At 47.6% G+C, this 15,319-nt stretch overlaps 1 long non-coding RNA gene across 1 annotated transcript in view; it reads right to left on the bottom strand.

Moving 5' to 3' along the window:
* Window positions 1-7,433: 7,433 nt before the first annotated feature.
* Window positions 7,434-15,319, bottom strand: part of LOC149867226 (uncharacterized) — a 34,171-nt gene continuing 26,285 nt past the window's right edge. The window contains exon 3 of the long non-coding RNA XR_016441619.1: window positions 7,434-7,516. This is a non-coding gene — a long non-coding RNA (uncharacterized LOC149867226). The remainder of the gene's footprint in view (window positions 7,517-15,319) is intronic.

Below are 15,319 nucleotides of genomic sequence, written 5' to 3'. Positions count from 1 at the left end.
TGTTGGCAATCTGCTTTTTTTGGCTGATGTGGCCAATTAATGTGCCAGTAAATGCCCCATGCATTCACACAGCTGCACTGCATCACACAGGTGGCCAGAAGCACAGCCCAGCAGCATGGAGAAGAGCCGGGTCCAGCTGGTAAGTCTCTTGTGAGGAAAGGGGTGTGTGCAGGGGCAGATTGAGGCTCCTGGGGGGAGGGAGGGAGTGGGGCTGGGGCAGGTGCTGCACAGTTGGGGAAGAATGTGGGACAGAGCTGTGAACAGCTTGTCTGGGGAGAGGGTGGTTCCTCCCACTGCTATGCACACCCCAGGAGAGCATGAGGGTGGAGGGTATCCCCTCAGATCTGTGCAAAGGCAGGCTTCACAGGGAAGGCTAGGTGGACTGCTGTTGCAGGCTGGGGGAGGGTGCTGGACTCTTCTTGGTGGGGGGCTGGGCTGGGCTGCACTTGGGGTTGGGTGGCGGCAGTGCTGGGAGGGGTACTATGGCAAATTTGGGCATGGCTACAACCCCCCATGATCTCCTGCCCAGCACCACCACTGCCTGCCACACATGCAGCTGGCCCAGCCTCCTGCTGGGAAAAGGCCAGTGCTGCCTTTGCCCCAGCCCACAGCAGCAGCCTTCCCTTGCCCTGTGTGCAGATCTGGGGGCACACCCCCTCCCCATGCCCTCCCAAGTTGCATGCAGCAGCAGGAGCTGCCTCCTTCCTGTGCCCCCCCAGATGAGCCGCTCATGGCTCTGTCTATAACGTGCTCTATATTACTAGACATCCCTACATAACTGAAATCCTTGCCATGTTAAGGGTTAAACTCTTGGTTTAGTTAGATTTTTGCAGTTCCAAAAAAAAGTTTCAGCCATAGGACTTAATACATATTTATATCTGCAAAACTAACATGAAGAAGCTGCCTTACTTAAATGCACAGGTTCAGTGTGCCTGTAGGGAGAGAATTCAGCCCTCTTTTTCACAGGCACCTCTAGTATATTGTGATGCAAACTTGGCAGTCACGGGGGAGGGAAACATAAGGGAAATGGATAAGGAGATTTGTCTGTCAAAGCCTTGCACCCTCTTGTTGACAGCAATAAAATTTCTGTATTCTGGATGCTTAGTGACTGTGGCTCAGTTATGATTCAGCTTAATGGTATGTAAATTAAGTCCTTTGTGTGTCATGAATTAAGAAGTGGGATGTTATGGGCTTTACTTAAATTCTGAAAGGATAATGTTTAAGAAGTGCTGGTTTAACTCTAAAAATGTACTTTCTAGAAAAACAAAATTCAAGTTGACTAATGCTTCACTGACTTTTGCTACTGAATGAAGGGAATAAGGGGCAAGAGAACTGGCATCTTTTGAGATGAGTCAGCCAAAAGTATTTGATATCCCCTTCATTTCAAGGCAATATGTAGGGATCCAGCCATGTGAGTTAGATAGAGGTAGGTAGGCAAAGGATACCAGCTGCTTTTAGTAGTTGCATTTAGCTGGATGCATATGCAGTTAATATTAGAAACAGTCACTTGCAACAGTTAGTAAATACAAGTACAGTTTGGTCCTGCTTTTGTTCTCTTATGAATTAGATTATTCCTCACTTGTAGAGCCCCTGCCTAAAAACATATCTAAGTAATTGCATGGTAAAAGAAGCACTGAGACTGTAGGATCTAAATGAAAGTTTTAGGAGTGCACACTGATAGAGATCTTTTAGACTGATACCAGTGGCCAATTTTTAATGAGTCCTATCGGCTGATATTTATCCAATTCCGATATGCAGCTCTGCAGCCTGGAGGCTGTGTGTGGCTGGTAAGTCTGTTGTCGGGGAAGGGGCTATGTGGGAGGGAAAGAGGCCCCTGTGGTGAGGGAGGGAGTAGGGCTGGGGCAGGGGCAGGGGCAGGGCAGGTGCTGCCCAGCTGGGGTGGGTTAGGGCATGGGACGGAGCCACAGCTCATCTTGGTGGTACAGGGTGGGGGGGCAGCTCTTGTCATTGCATGCACTCTGGGAGGGTACAGGGGACATGTGCTCCTCGACCTGTGCATGGGGTGAGGGTGGGTTGCTGCTTCAGGCTGGGGCCGGGTTGGTGCTGTGCTCTTTCCAGTGTGGGGGCTGGGTCAGGCTGTGCTTGGGGCACATGGTGGTAGCACTGGGAGCAGGAGCTAGGGTGAATTTTGGGGAGGCTGCAACCCCCACTCCCAGTGCCACTGCCACCTGTCCTGAGTGTAGTTCAGCTCAGCCCCTCACCAGAAAGAGCCAGTGTAGCAGGGTGCTAAGGCACCTGCTACACATAGAAGGGAGATAACTACCCAGGTGCGGATTGCTAGGGCAACCAGAAGGGAGCTAGCGACCCACACCTGCCAGCGGTCAGCTGACTGGAAGGGGCAGGGCCTGGCCCACATTTAAACCCCAGAGCTGAGGTCAGGCAGGCAGTTCCCTGCTGGCAGCCATGGGGGAAGGAGCTCTCCCAGAGCAAGCAGAGGGGGAGAGGCCAGATGCAGGTACTGCTTCGAGATTGGGGGAAGGATGGAGTACCTCTGGTGGGGCAGGAATAATTTTATAGCTGGATGACTAGGATTTATGTTATAGCCCAGGGGCTTGTGTTTCGGTTTGCTGTTTTAACCAGAGGTTTGGGTGAGGCTATTAGGGGTTGGAGGAGGCCTAATATGAGACCCACAGCAGCATGGAGATCCCAGCCCCAGAGAGGGGGCAGTGGGAAGCCCCAGAGTGGGCGCAGTGCGAGACAGGGCTGCAGAAAGCATGAGCGCCAGAGAGGGTACAGTGTGAGACAGGGCTGCGGAAAGCCCAGGGAGGACAAGGGGGGCCAAAGGGTAATGAAGCCCCACACTGGAGAAGGCTAGAGCCTCAGAGTCCAACCCTGTTTGGTGGGTTCTGGATGAGGCGACCTAGCTAGAGAAAACAGGGGTCAGACCCAGGTGGGCAAAAGACCCCAACATACAAAATATAATATGCAGTCTCCCACTTGTAAGAACAACAACAATAATTTCCATTAAGACATGGCAGACGAGTAGAGGGCAGGACATAAGAGTTCCAAAACAGAGTCCAAGGGCACCCCATGTAAAGTGCAGTTTAACTGGGAAGATGGTGCTAGGGAAAGCGACCTGTTACAGCCTGGCATTGCCCCCAGTCCCAGCCTGCAGCAACAGTCCACCCTTACCCTGCATGCAGATCTGGTGGGGCACACTACCTATGCCTCCTGGTGTGCATGCAGTGGTGGCAGCCACCCCTCCCTCCCCTCCCAGACGAGCTTTATCCTGTGCCCCACCCTAGCTGTGCAGTGTCTGCTGCAGCCCCAGCTTCACTCCTTACTTCACAGCGGGGGCCTCGATCTGCACCCCCCCCATGCTCCCTCTCTTCCCCCCTCACCCCTTCCCCCACAACAGACTCACCAGCCAGACAGGGCTGCTCTTCATGCTGCCAGGCTGCTCTTCTGGCCAGGTGCATGCTGCAGCTGCGCACATTATCAGCTGGCATTTATCAGCCATATTATTGGCTGCATCAGACAAAAAAACCCGATTGCAATTTTCTTCATATTGGTGCTGATCTGATATGGCAGGGATTTTCAACCTTTTTTAATAAGTGTACTCCTGGCAGCTGGATGCGCAACAGGGGCGGGGGGTGTGGTGCATGGCTGGACACAGAGCAGTGGCAGTGCGGGGTTGTGGGTGGTGTCCACCACATGTGAGCTTTCCCTCCCCTGCCACAACTGGCCAGCCGGGTGGCGCCTGTGCAGCTTACAGAGGGGCACCACTGCCCTCCCCCTCCCCCACCCCCCCAGCCCTGCTCCAGGAGGTGGCAGCATGGGGTGGTGGGTGATGGTTCTCCATCCTGCATATACCTCCTAGGGTCTTCCCAAGTACCCCTGGGGGTATGTGTATCCCTGGTTGACAACCCCTGTGATATGGGACCATTGTATCAGTGCACCTCTAGAAATTTTAGAACATGAACTCATGTTGGGTAAAAAGTGCATTGGCAGATCACAAAATATTTGAATAAAAGTAAGCTATTGTGGGCACCCTTTAAAAAAAATTATGACTAATGGGGGTACATAAGTTAATTTAAATCAGGAAACAGATACTGAGGAATCTGTTGACATTGTACAAGTCAACATAATCAACTTTTATGGAATTTGTGTAGCCTCTTTCTACTTCAACAAATACAAAAACTAGAACTACTGTAAAGTAAATTGGCTGCCAATGCCATCTAAGGGACAAGGACTGAGGTGCAAATGTGTTATGACTATTCATTTGTGCACTCTCTGCTGTGTTCCTTGATTTGGGAGACTCAACCTAAAATTTTTCCTATGCTGTGGGAATTCAGTCTACTAGATCAAATTAATGGCAGCCATTTGGTGAAAAGGGAGTGTTTGTCAATATCTCGGCATGAGAGGTTTTTTACAATTGCATTGTAGAGCAAACTTCTTTGGATCAAGTGATAATAGCTGTGTTCAATAAACTGCTATTTTACTTGTAATTAAATGTTATAGGTATGTTTTATTGGCAGTGTTTTTACATGCATTTGGCTGTTAAGCCTTTTAGAATAGCTAACACTTGGTATTTCCTGTCTGAAGTAAACAAAGAACTAAATGCATCTCAGAATTTTCCTATCTTATACAAGTAGAAAAAGGTAAATATCAGCTTATACAAGTGACCTGATTTTCTTTTTCCAGATTTTCTACTTTGCTTGTAAAAGTAAACATACACAAGAGTAAATAAAGCCACTTTTAATCATGGAAGCCAGGTACAGAACTTACTCTTATTGCATGGTAGGTGCACAGAAAGCTCTCTATAGCTGTGATGAAAGGGTCCCTATACACGTCCTGTGAGGCTGCTCTGATGTGCTGTAATTATAGCCTGTTGGAGCAGACTCAGTTAATCGAGCCTCCTGGAATGTGGTAATTACTGCACTCTGGCCAGCTTCCACGTCTCATGTATCGGCGTCCCTGTGCTTCAAAATGGTCGTGGGGGTGCTTGAACTTTTGAAGCATGAGGATACTGATAAATGAGATGCTGCAGCATTTTAATTAGAGCAGCTCTTGGAGCAACTCTAGTTAAAGCATCTCCCCCTCCCCTTGAGCATGTGTAAAAGTGCCCAAAGAGATGCTCAGGGCACACAGAACGCTGTAAAAAATGACAGCTAACGCTCTAAAATAACCTTGGATGGATGTGGTCTCAGACTTCAGCATTGTAGGTTACAGTGCCGTAACAAACATCTGTACTACATACCATCACAACTCACGGAAGATATTATTGCTCGGTGTGCAGATTTCATTTATTGTGTTTGAGCATTTATACCGATTACAGCTTTTGATTAAGTGCTGTGCTGTTTGCTGGACACCACATTCATACATGGGGCTAAGTTGTTCATTTTGTACAGTGTTGTTTTGAAGTGTCCATATCCAGATCTCAGTCCATTCAGCTTGACCCACACTTCTGTGTCAGGGTTGTGCCCAATGGGGGACTCGTTTGATGTTGGCATAAAACACTGTAGGAATAGATTTCAGACTGGATTACTCTGAAGAATCATTTCATTTTCATTCACCCTGCCCTTACCTAAACTTAGTGCAACACACAAAGCCACAGCACCTGGCTTGCTGAGCTCTCCACAAGCCCAGCAACCTGGCAACAGGGGAGTGGTTAGGGTCTATCTTCTTATGTCACTTGATCTATGTAATAGGGAGATGAGCTCTGACCCGCTGCAGTGGAAGTTCTGTGGATACTTACCAGGAGTCCAGGGTGCCAGCAAGCCACATCTCATCACTGGGAGTCCCCGCACCTGAGAAGAAAGAGTAATTAATGATCAGGAATAGAAGGAAAGCCTGGAGCAGTCAAAAAACAACTGTCAGTAAGCCTGAGCCCCTGGAAGGGGACAGAGTACAAGTGAGAGCAGCCGAGGAAGGTTGTGGAAAACTGTGCAGAGGTGCAGTATCTCACTGATAGCAGCTGGCGAGATGTAGAGCTGCAACTCGGAGGAGCAGAGGTAACTTACTTGCGGGAAAGGGAAGTGGGACCTCTTCTTTGATCCGGGAAAGCTGAGAGCCAGAGACTGAAATAAAATAGATTGTTATAACCTATTACAAGGGGAACTAGATAGGTACTAGTTCACTGGTTACAAGGACTGTGATAACTTGTATATTGTGATAACTTGTATATTGACTTTAAGTGACTGGTACAACCTGTTATACTGTGCATGTATCCACAACAGGCATATACCCATGAAGTATTGGGAAAATAAATATAAACTTGGTTTGCATGGTCCATAATCTTCTTTTGAGTAATTATTTGCATATTCTCCCATCAAAGTCTGGCATGCGAGTTGCCAAAAGAAGAACATGGGCAGATTGGCCAAACTAAAAGGAAGAACTTTAAGACACACAAATTACCTGTTACAACCTGTTACAGTCTAGTACTTGAGAGTACAGGGAATATACCTGTATGTATGTAGGCTGTGCAGCCCGGCATGAGTCTCTGTGCACTGATAAGTACAATGTTGAACTTTTTAGTGTGACAATTTCTGGCCCATAAAGGAATGTTGTAATCTGCTTGGGCATATACTGCTGCAAGTGCTGTGGTTCTGTGGACTTTGAAGATGGCACCCCATGTCATGCTGGCTAAATGTCTTAAGGCAGATATCTATGCAGAGACTTTACTGCTGACCTTCTGAATGTGTTGTTTATAGGTGATGGAATAGTCTAATGTGACTCCTTGGTAAGTTGGGGTATACTCATGGGGAAGGATATCGTTGCCTACTGTTGATTATCCCTGTGGAAGATTGATGGTAGTCATTGACCTTGTGCTGCTCAAATAAACCCCTCCCCCCACAGCCTTTGCACCACTGGCTTGGAACTAAGGTATGGCACCATGCTGTGTCCCCACCACTATTGTCGAGGGCTTTCAGTTTTGTGTTACATTGAGTGGGGCCATAAATCTGGGTAACTGACAACTGACTGCCCCATCCCTTAAGGTCATGTTGCTTTCCTGAGAGAAGCCAGTGTGCTTACCCAGATGCACCTGACACAAACCCTAAACTAAACTGACCCTGATTATACACCGAAAGCATTTTTTGAGCCCCACAGCCAAGGTGTAACCAACAGGTGAAATTGCGCATTTTTGGCAGAACAGCTATGAATGAGCACTAATACAGGTAAGGCACAGTGGGAAGTGGGAATTCTCTGCAGCAACCCTGCCTCCCCCGTACTCCCTTTCCTCCTGGAGAACCAGAGAAGGCTCACCCCTCCAGGCCCTGATGATTGGGTTTCCCAGCCCACGTGGCTCCCGCAGCAGGGGGATGGAACCCAGGCATCTGGGTTTTCCCAGCTGGGAGGTAAACCACAGGCATTCTGTGATGTGGTCAGCTCTGTGTCATGTGCAGGTGTCTGGCCCCAGGCAGGGGAAAGGATCGGGACAGGGGACTCACCAGAGGTTCCTTGGTGTCTCCCTTGTCTGCAGGCTCTGCATTTGTGCACAGAAGGCCTGGTCATGGATCCAGAGATGCTGGCTCCAGGATGGGTACTGAGACACCTGCGGAGCATCAGAGACATGCATAGGTGGTGCTAGTGACATGAGAACCAAAGCAGACCCTTGGTGTGGGGGTTTAGAATGGACAGGTTGGTGATTACTTGCAACTGCTGTGCTGCGGCACTTGAATGAGCTACCCAAACCCATAAACATGCTGTGAAGGTCCAAGAATGAGGTCTACAGATAGGTAGCTGCTATCTGAGGATGGTCACATGTACTGCTATGGAGCTAAGAGTCACAGCACCAGGATAAGGAGTTTAAGGGTCAAAGACCATTTGGGACCAAGTTATGACACCTCTGAGTGGCATCAGTGCCACTTCCCATGGGAAGACGATTGCCCTCCTGGCATGGAGTGGCTGAGCAGGCTGCTGCCCACTCCCCCTGGCACAGACAGCCCTGCTCCAGGGACTACTTCTTACAGTGGTATGCCTGAGAGTCCTAAGGAGGGGCAGGGGATGGCCCTGGATGGTGCCCAAGGGGGAATGTTTCACATAGTGCACTGATTAGGAGAGATGCTGGGGAACGGGAGGTCCCTGGGGCAGGAGATATGGTTTTTGGGATTTGATGACCTGTGGTCTAAGGAGCAAGGAATGCATCTCAAAGGGCCCACTCTGGGAAGCAGCAGTACAGGAAGAGAAGGGGACAAAGCTGCTTAAGACTTGATGCCAGAGCTGGCATTGACCCAACCCACCTTCCAGCCAAGTCATTATCCCTGGCTGCTGGGGGGTGTCTGGCATAGGGGCAGGGCCTCGAGAATGGGGGTGGGGATTGCCCATAGGACTACTGGGCCATGCTACTGTGGGCCCAGGTCCCACTGTGGGGGAGTGGTATAGCCTCTGCAAAGATAGGCAGCCTTCTGGGCTCTGGTCCAAGGTCCGGAGCCAGCAACGTTCCACATATTTTATTTTCTATGAACACAAAAAGTTTGCTAGTTGCGACATTTAATTAAGCCAAGGGGTGGCCATTTTACATGTGACATTCCTCCTGCAGCCCCAAGGTTTTGTGTTTTGTTAAGTTGATCCCCCGTGGCTGTCCATACCCTTTCCTCCCTCAGTGTCATAAGTGTCCAGTGCAGCCAGGGTCTTTCCCCACGCTCTCGATGTGAACTGAGAAGAAGGTTCCAAGTTCTGGAGTGAGCAGCATTGCCCAATTTTTGTTTAATAAACACACTAAAAGTTTGACAGCTTCAACATTTGAATAAAACAAGGCACATTTCTTCCTTGCACCGTGTTCCCCTGCACCCCAGTGTGTGCCCCTGAGGTGGGTTGGGGAAGGGGGCCAGCATGGGTTGTGGGCAGCGGTGCCTGTGATGCAGGGCCAGAGAAGTCCATGGCAGGAGACCCATGGCTTGGTGCTAGGCTGTGGGCACTGAAAGCCCTCTGACTCTTCTTATGTGGGAAAGACTCCTGGTCCATGTGAGTGAGGAGGTAGTTGGCCAGGGCTTCATGGATCTGGACAGCCTGCCAGGTTGGGCATTCAGGACCCCCCCCCCCACACACACACACGAATCCCATGATTATGATACACAGATGCACTTGCTAGGCACGGAGTGCACTGAATGGGCATGTGTGGAATGGCTGGCTGCTTCCTTGTGGCCATGATGAGCCACTGCCACATCAGGTCCAGGTGGGCAACGGTGATATCACCACCAGCCAATCAGGGGCAGCTCGATAGTTTGGTTCTGTTCAGGAGTCTTTGGCAGCCCAGGGAGCCCACAGGGCATTCTGGGAGGCATGTGAGAGCCTCCCTACTTGCTGGGCTCAGGCCGTTCAGGCAGACTCTGAACCCCACTCCCCGCAATACCACAAGGGGTATTGTGTGTTCTGTTTCCTTCCTTCTAAATGGGTGCACTTAGTGTAAAGCTTGAAAGTTAGAGTGCTTCTAGTCATGGATGACTGGTGCCTCTCAAGACTTGGGGGGCACAATTTGTGGGGGGCAGCATTGGTGGTGGGGTGGCAAGCAGTGACTGCCTGCAGAAGCCTCCATCATCGTCAGGTGGGGGAGGTGGTTTGCGATTGGCGACTGGCTGCAGCAGTGGTGGCAGCAAGCAGTGATTGCCTGCAGAAGCTGGCGTCGGTGTCGGCAGTGGCGAGCAGTGATCAGCAAGCCCCTGCAGAGGCTGGCAGCAGCGTTGGTGGTGGGGTGTGGGGGTGGTGAGCGGTGACTGCCCGCAGAAGCTGGTGTCGGCATCAGCCAATCTCCGGGGGGCACATACCCCACTGTGCCTCCTCTCCGTATCTCCTATGCTTCTGCTGCTGGCTTCTTGAATGCCTGTATTTAGCTTGAAAGTTTATTTTTTTTAGTGTCAAAAATAGGATTCTTACCTCAATTGTTTGGAATTTTTTCTTTTGTCCTTTTGCTGAGATGAAGCTGTTTATTGAAGTGAAGTCAACTTGCTGAGATGAATTTAGCAGGATGTTCATTTGCCAGACTGTTAAGCAGGGTTCAGTTTATGGGAGGGAGGATGTTGAGGGGGCTGATTTTCCACCCCCCGTAAGAAATGAGAGCCTCCCTGGCAGCTGGGCAGAAACTGCAGTTTAGCATGGGAGAAAAGCGTGCCCTCTCCCTTGTCACTGCTGGGTGTTTTTTGCTGAAGCCACCCAGAACCCAGTCCTGGGTTGCCCTGTGCCTTGTCTTCACTGCTGCCACTACCTCTGACCCCCACAAGAGTCAAAGTGTAATTTGAACCCTGCTAAGACATTTTTGTGACTGTGTGTGCAATAATTTCAGACATTAGAAGCTTCTTCCTTCTCACTGTTGTTACAGACAGAGTTAAACGGAAACGGTGCTAAGATTGGGAATGATCCAAGAACGCTTCCTTGTAAAGATAGCTGAGTATTTTTTGGCAGCAACTTAAACAGGTCATCTGGCAAGGCCCTTACAGTTAAGAAGATATCAGAATTCAGGTCACAGACATAAGTATCACCCATTTGTAGACCTAAATTTTGGCAGCTTTCTTTTGTATGTGACTACCTTATGGCTTTTCTTATAATTTTGACATTAAAAAAAACTGAAGTAGAATACTTTGAGCTGAAAATTTACCATTTAGGTTAGCTATAGCAAAAGCAAAAAATATGTAGCATTTTTTACAGTTACGCAAAGTAACTGCTTTCTGTATTGTGATCATACTAAATCATTTGATGTGATAACTTGATGTGATCATTTGATGTGAAAGCATGTAAGGTCTGCAATGAATCTTTTCTAAATTTCTCTTGGTTAACTCCTTTAGGGGTCAAGTTCTGTCTGTGGTTTAACTTGACCAAGGATGTTTAGATTAAGAAGTTTGTGCTATTTTTCCATAGTTCCATGATAAGCCAGATTTGTATTTGCCTCATCTAATAGAATCATGTTAAATCTTGTTAAAATGTGCCTTTGCTAAAATTTCCATTCTATGTTGACATTGCCAGTTGTTCAGTATCTACTGATTCTTGTTTTCAGGTTCTACTTAACCTGTATGTTATGTGCATGTGCTTTTTAAAATACATGATCTTTCAGAGTGAATGGAAGGTATTCCCCCACACTGAAGGTGTCCTTCGATAAACACGGTGCTATTTCATTAAAAAAGGTAACAACAAAACACTTTCTGGAGACTGAAAATATAAACCATGACCAAAATACTCTCTTCTGTAAAATATTGTGGAATATAAATTTCATTTATAATTTTGGGCAAATCAATATTTCTACTTTTTAAGGCATCTTTATGAGTTAGTAATTACTTGCATCTCCACGAATGATTGGAAGCGAAATATTTTTCCTTATGTTTTTTAAACCTAATAGACAAGGTATTAGCTTTCAAGGAATGAACTTGTATACTACCATTCTATACAGGTCATTTGTAGACTGGACAGGGTCACTATGCCTGAAACCTATACCAGTGGGGCCTTTTACAATGACAACAAAGGTCCTTGTGGACAAGTTCAAACCATGTCCCACATTGTTGACTTGTGTCCATTTGTAATGCTACCTGGTAGCCTTCAAGTTCCTCACACTGATGAAGAAATTTCCTTAAAGGCTGAAACAATATGCCAAAACTGCATACACTAAATAAATTTGTAGATGCAATTAAATACTGATATACTGCAGCATACTGTAGTAATGTATTACTTGCATCTCAATAATGCTCAAACAAGGCATTTATGAAGAAGGCAGCAACATACCCTAAATAAGCTACAGGCATAGAGTCATAGATATTAGGGTTGGAAGGGACCTCAGTAGGTCACTGAGTCTGACCCTCTGCCCTGGGCAGGAAAGAGCGCTGGGGTCAAATGACCCCAGCTAGGTGCTTGTCCAGCCTCCTCTTGAAGACCCCCTGGATAGGGGAGAGCACCACCTCTCTTGGAAGCCCATTCCAGATTCTCGCAACCCTTACTGTGAAGAAATTCTTTCTAATGTCCAACGTAAATCTGCTCTCTGTCAATTTGCGGCCATTGTTCCTAGTTACTCCAGTGGATGCCCTAGTAAATACAGCATCTCCTATTTCCTGCTGCCCTCCCCTGATGAATTTATAGGCAGCCAGATCTCTACTTCTACTGACTAAAGTGCTTCTTCTTTTTTTGGCTTCTGAGACACTAGCAACCCTGAACCATGTAAAAAGACTAGGCCAGATGTTGATAGATAACGCAATGACCACAAAGAAGAGACATCATCTCAATTGATTAGAACTCTCTCCAGGGCTCTATTATATCTTAAGCCACATAATATTGCAGAAGAGAAATGGATTCAGCTCAAAGGAGCCATCTATCTTGTGGTACCTTGCATCTTAGCTCAAATGACTGGTTTAATGAGAACTCATCTGAAATGATCCCAATCATAGAAAAGGAAATGGTCAGCTCTCCTTAAATATAAGTGTGAACCTAGCCATGAACAACGCATGACCTTGGAAGCTGGGGGGGTATGGCGACCCCCCACAGGTGATAGTAGTGGTGTTGGTGGTAGGAGTGTGGTGGCTGTGAGTGGGGACCACCCGCAGATGGCCATGGTGACATTAGTGGCAAGGGTGGGTTGAGCAGGAACTGCCCACAGGTGGCTGCAGCAGTGTTGGTGGCGGGGAGGGTGGCAAACAGCAGGCGGTGAGCAGGGACCGCCCACAGGCACATTGATGGTGGGGGTGTGTGGTGACCACCCGTAGAAGCTGGTGGCAGCCTTGGTGGTGGCCAATCTCTGGGGGGACACATGCGCCATGCCCTCCCTACATGTCGCCTATGACCCTAGCCACTCCAACTTGTAGGCACTTCAAAAGATCTGGCAATAGGTCAAGTGGACAGCAAGATGGTGCACAAACAATTATTGGCTACAGCTGTGTGAAAGTGTCCAAAAACCTGGTGACATGTAAGCAATGTATGGGGCATCAGAAAAGCTCTTGGCCTGTTCCGAGGAAGACCGTCCCTTGAAAATCCTCCATAGGTGAAGTCACCAATGGCCACAATAAGTAAAAGGTTTGATGAGTTGAACATTACTTACAACTCTACTCCTGTGAAAATGTGGTTTGTGACTTTGCTCTTGACTTACTTGAAGACCTCTCAACCTTGACAGCGCTTGACCATTAACCTACTGTAGACAAAGTAGACAAAGCCATTGATCAGCTTGCTTGTGGTAAAGTCTCAGGTACAGATTGCATACTGGCTGAAGTTATTAAGTGTGGGAAATCTGTCTTCCTCTTCCATCTGCGCAAACTAACATGTAGGTGTTGAAGAGACAGTGAAGTTCCCCAAGACATGAAGGATGCAAGCACAGGTACTTTTTACAAAAACAAAGGTGATATGAGCAACTGCAATAACTATTGTGGTCTATCCTTATTTTGCATCATTGGGAAGCTGTTTGCCAAAGTTGTCCTGCTAAGACTACAGACCCTTGTGGACAGAGTCTACCTTAAGTCTCAATGTGGTTTCAGATCTGGTAGATCCACAATGGATATGATATTCTCCTTGAGACAGCTACAAGAAAAGTGCTGTGAACAAAGGAAATCTCTGTACATGGCATTTGTTGATCTCACCAAATCTTTTGATCTCATTAGCAGAGATGGTTTGTTCTGAATCTTGAAGATTAGCTGCCCTCCTAAGCTCCTGGGCATCATCAAGTCCTTCCATGTTGGTATGCATGGAACAGTGCAGTTCAGTGGGTCATGTTCGGAAGAATTTGAGATTAATACATGGTATCAAAAAGGGATGTGTCCTAGCTCTGACGCTTTTTGGGGTTTTCTTCACTGTCCTATTCAAATATGCATTCAGTGGCTGTTCAGAAGGAGTATACCTTCAGACCAGATCCGATGGGAAACTCTTTAACCTTGCTCATCTCAAAGAGAAAACAAAAAGCCGAGAAATTTTTGTCCGTGAAATACTCTTTGCTCATGACATGGCAATTGTTAGTCATTCAGAAACAGAACTGAAAAGTTTAATGGATTGCCTTTTTCATGCTTGTGATGATTTCAGTCTGAACATTAGTATAAAGAAGATGGTAGTTATGGATCAACAAGTTGACTGCCCTCCAAAAGTTACAATACATGATGAAAGCCTGGAAGTGGTTGAAAAATTCACTTACTTGAACTCCAGTGTCTCAAAATCTTGACTTGGAAGTCAAAATTAATGCTTGCATTGGGAAAAAAGCAATGCCATGGCTAAACTTCAAAAGACAGTTTGGGAAAACAGTGCACTCTGTTAACAAAGATGTCCATCTACAATGCTTGTGTACTTAGCTCTCTCTTGCACAGCAGTAAAACATGGACTCCTTATGCCAAAGAAGAAAGATAACCAAACAGTTTCCATCTTCAATGTCTCCATCGTATCCTGGGTATAACATGACATGACAATCTCTAACTCTGCTGTTCTGGAAGGGGCAAAGATACCCAGTATGTTTGTGCTCCTGAGACAGAGACACCTCCACTGGTTAGGACTATGGGCAACTGGTGCCTCCCAAGTCTGGGGGGACACCAATGAGGCATGGCCAGGAGGGACCTCCCCCCAGCAGCCAGCCAGAGACCAGAGAAGGGGGGATTCTGCAGTGGCCAATTGCGGTGACCGAGGGGAGGGGCGGGGGGAGGGTAACCCAGCAGCTGATTTGCAGTAACTGGGGGAGAGGGTCATTCAGCAGCTGATTGTGGCAACTGAGAGGGTGGGGGGGGCAGTGGCTGGTCACTGAGTGCGCATGCGGCACAGCAGCAGTGGAAATGCTAGGACTGGTGGGGAAAAAAATCAGTGCCGTGGCTAAACTTCAAAAGAGAGTTTGGGGATTCAATGGCTGAATCCCCAAGGACATACACTATGGTGAGCTGACTGCTGGCAAACGTCAACTTGGATGGCCCTAACTCTATTTTGTTGATGCCTACAAAAAAACCTCTGTGAGCTGTGCATCGATGGACAATGCTGGGAATCAATTGCTTCAGACTGCTGTGAGTGGAAAGCCACCATGGAGCAGGGTCTACATCGTTTTGAGATGGACAGGGTCAACAATGAGCTAGAGAAGAAGCATCAGAGTCAGGCAAGACAAAACAGTACTCTGCATGCCAGTGCAAGCTCAACCAAGTTTGTATGTGTAACTTGCCGGAGGATCTACCTGTTAGGCGTTGGACTCCTCATCCACTCAACAACCTGTGGTGGTATCTGGTAACCTATCAAGGGCACAACCCCTATGGTCTCCCAAGACTAATGGCTGCCATTGAATAAACATGGTTGGATCTAGGATTTTGAAAAGCAGGGTGCAGATGGTGTGATATATCATCCCATGTAGCACAAAATGTATTTTCCCCCAGGAAAAAAGAAACTAGAAGCTTTACTAATATGCTAGGGGCCTAGGATTTAAGATTGAAGCAAA

This window comes from Crocodylus siamensis, chromosome 4, assembly GCF_052110815.1.
Source record: "Crocodylus siamensis isolate JL-2025a chromosome 4, ASM5211081v1, whole genome shotgun sequence".
In the NCBI taxonomy this organism is placed as follows: Eukaryota; Metazoa; Chordata; order Crocodylia; family Crocodylidae; genus Crocodylus; species Crocodylus siamensis.
The sequence above is the reverse complement of the archived record's forward strand: the minus strand, read 5'-3'. Positions and strand labels throughout refer to the sequence as shown.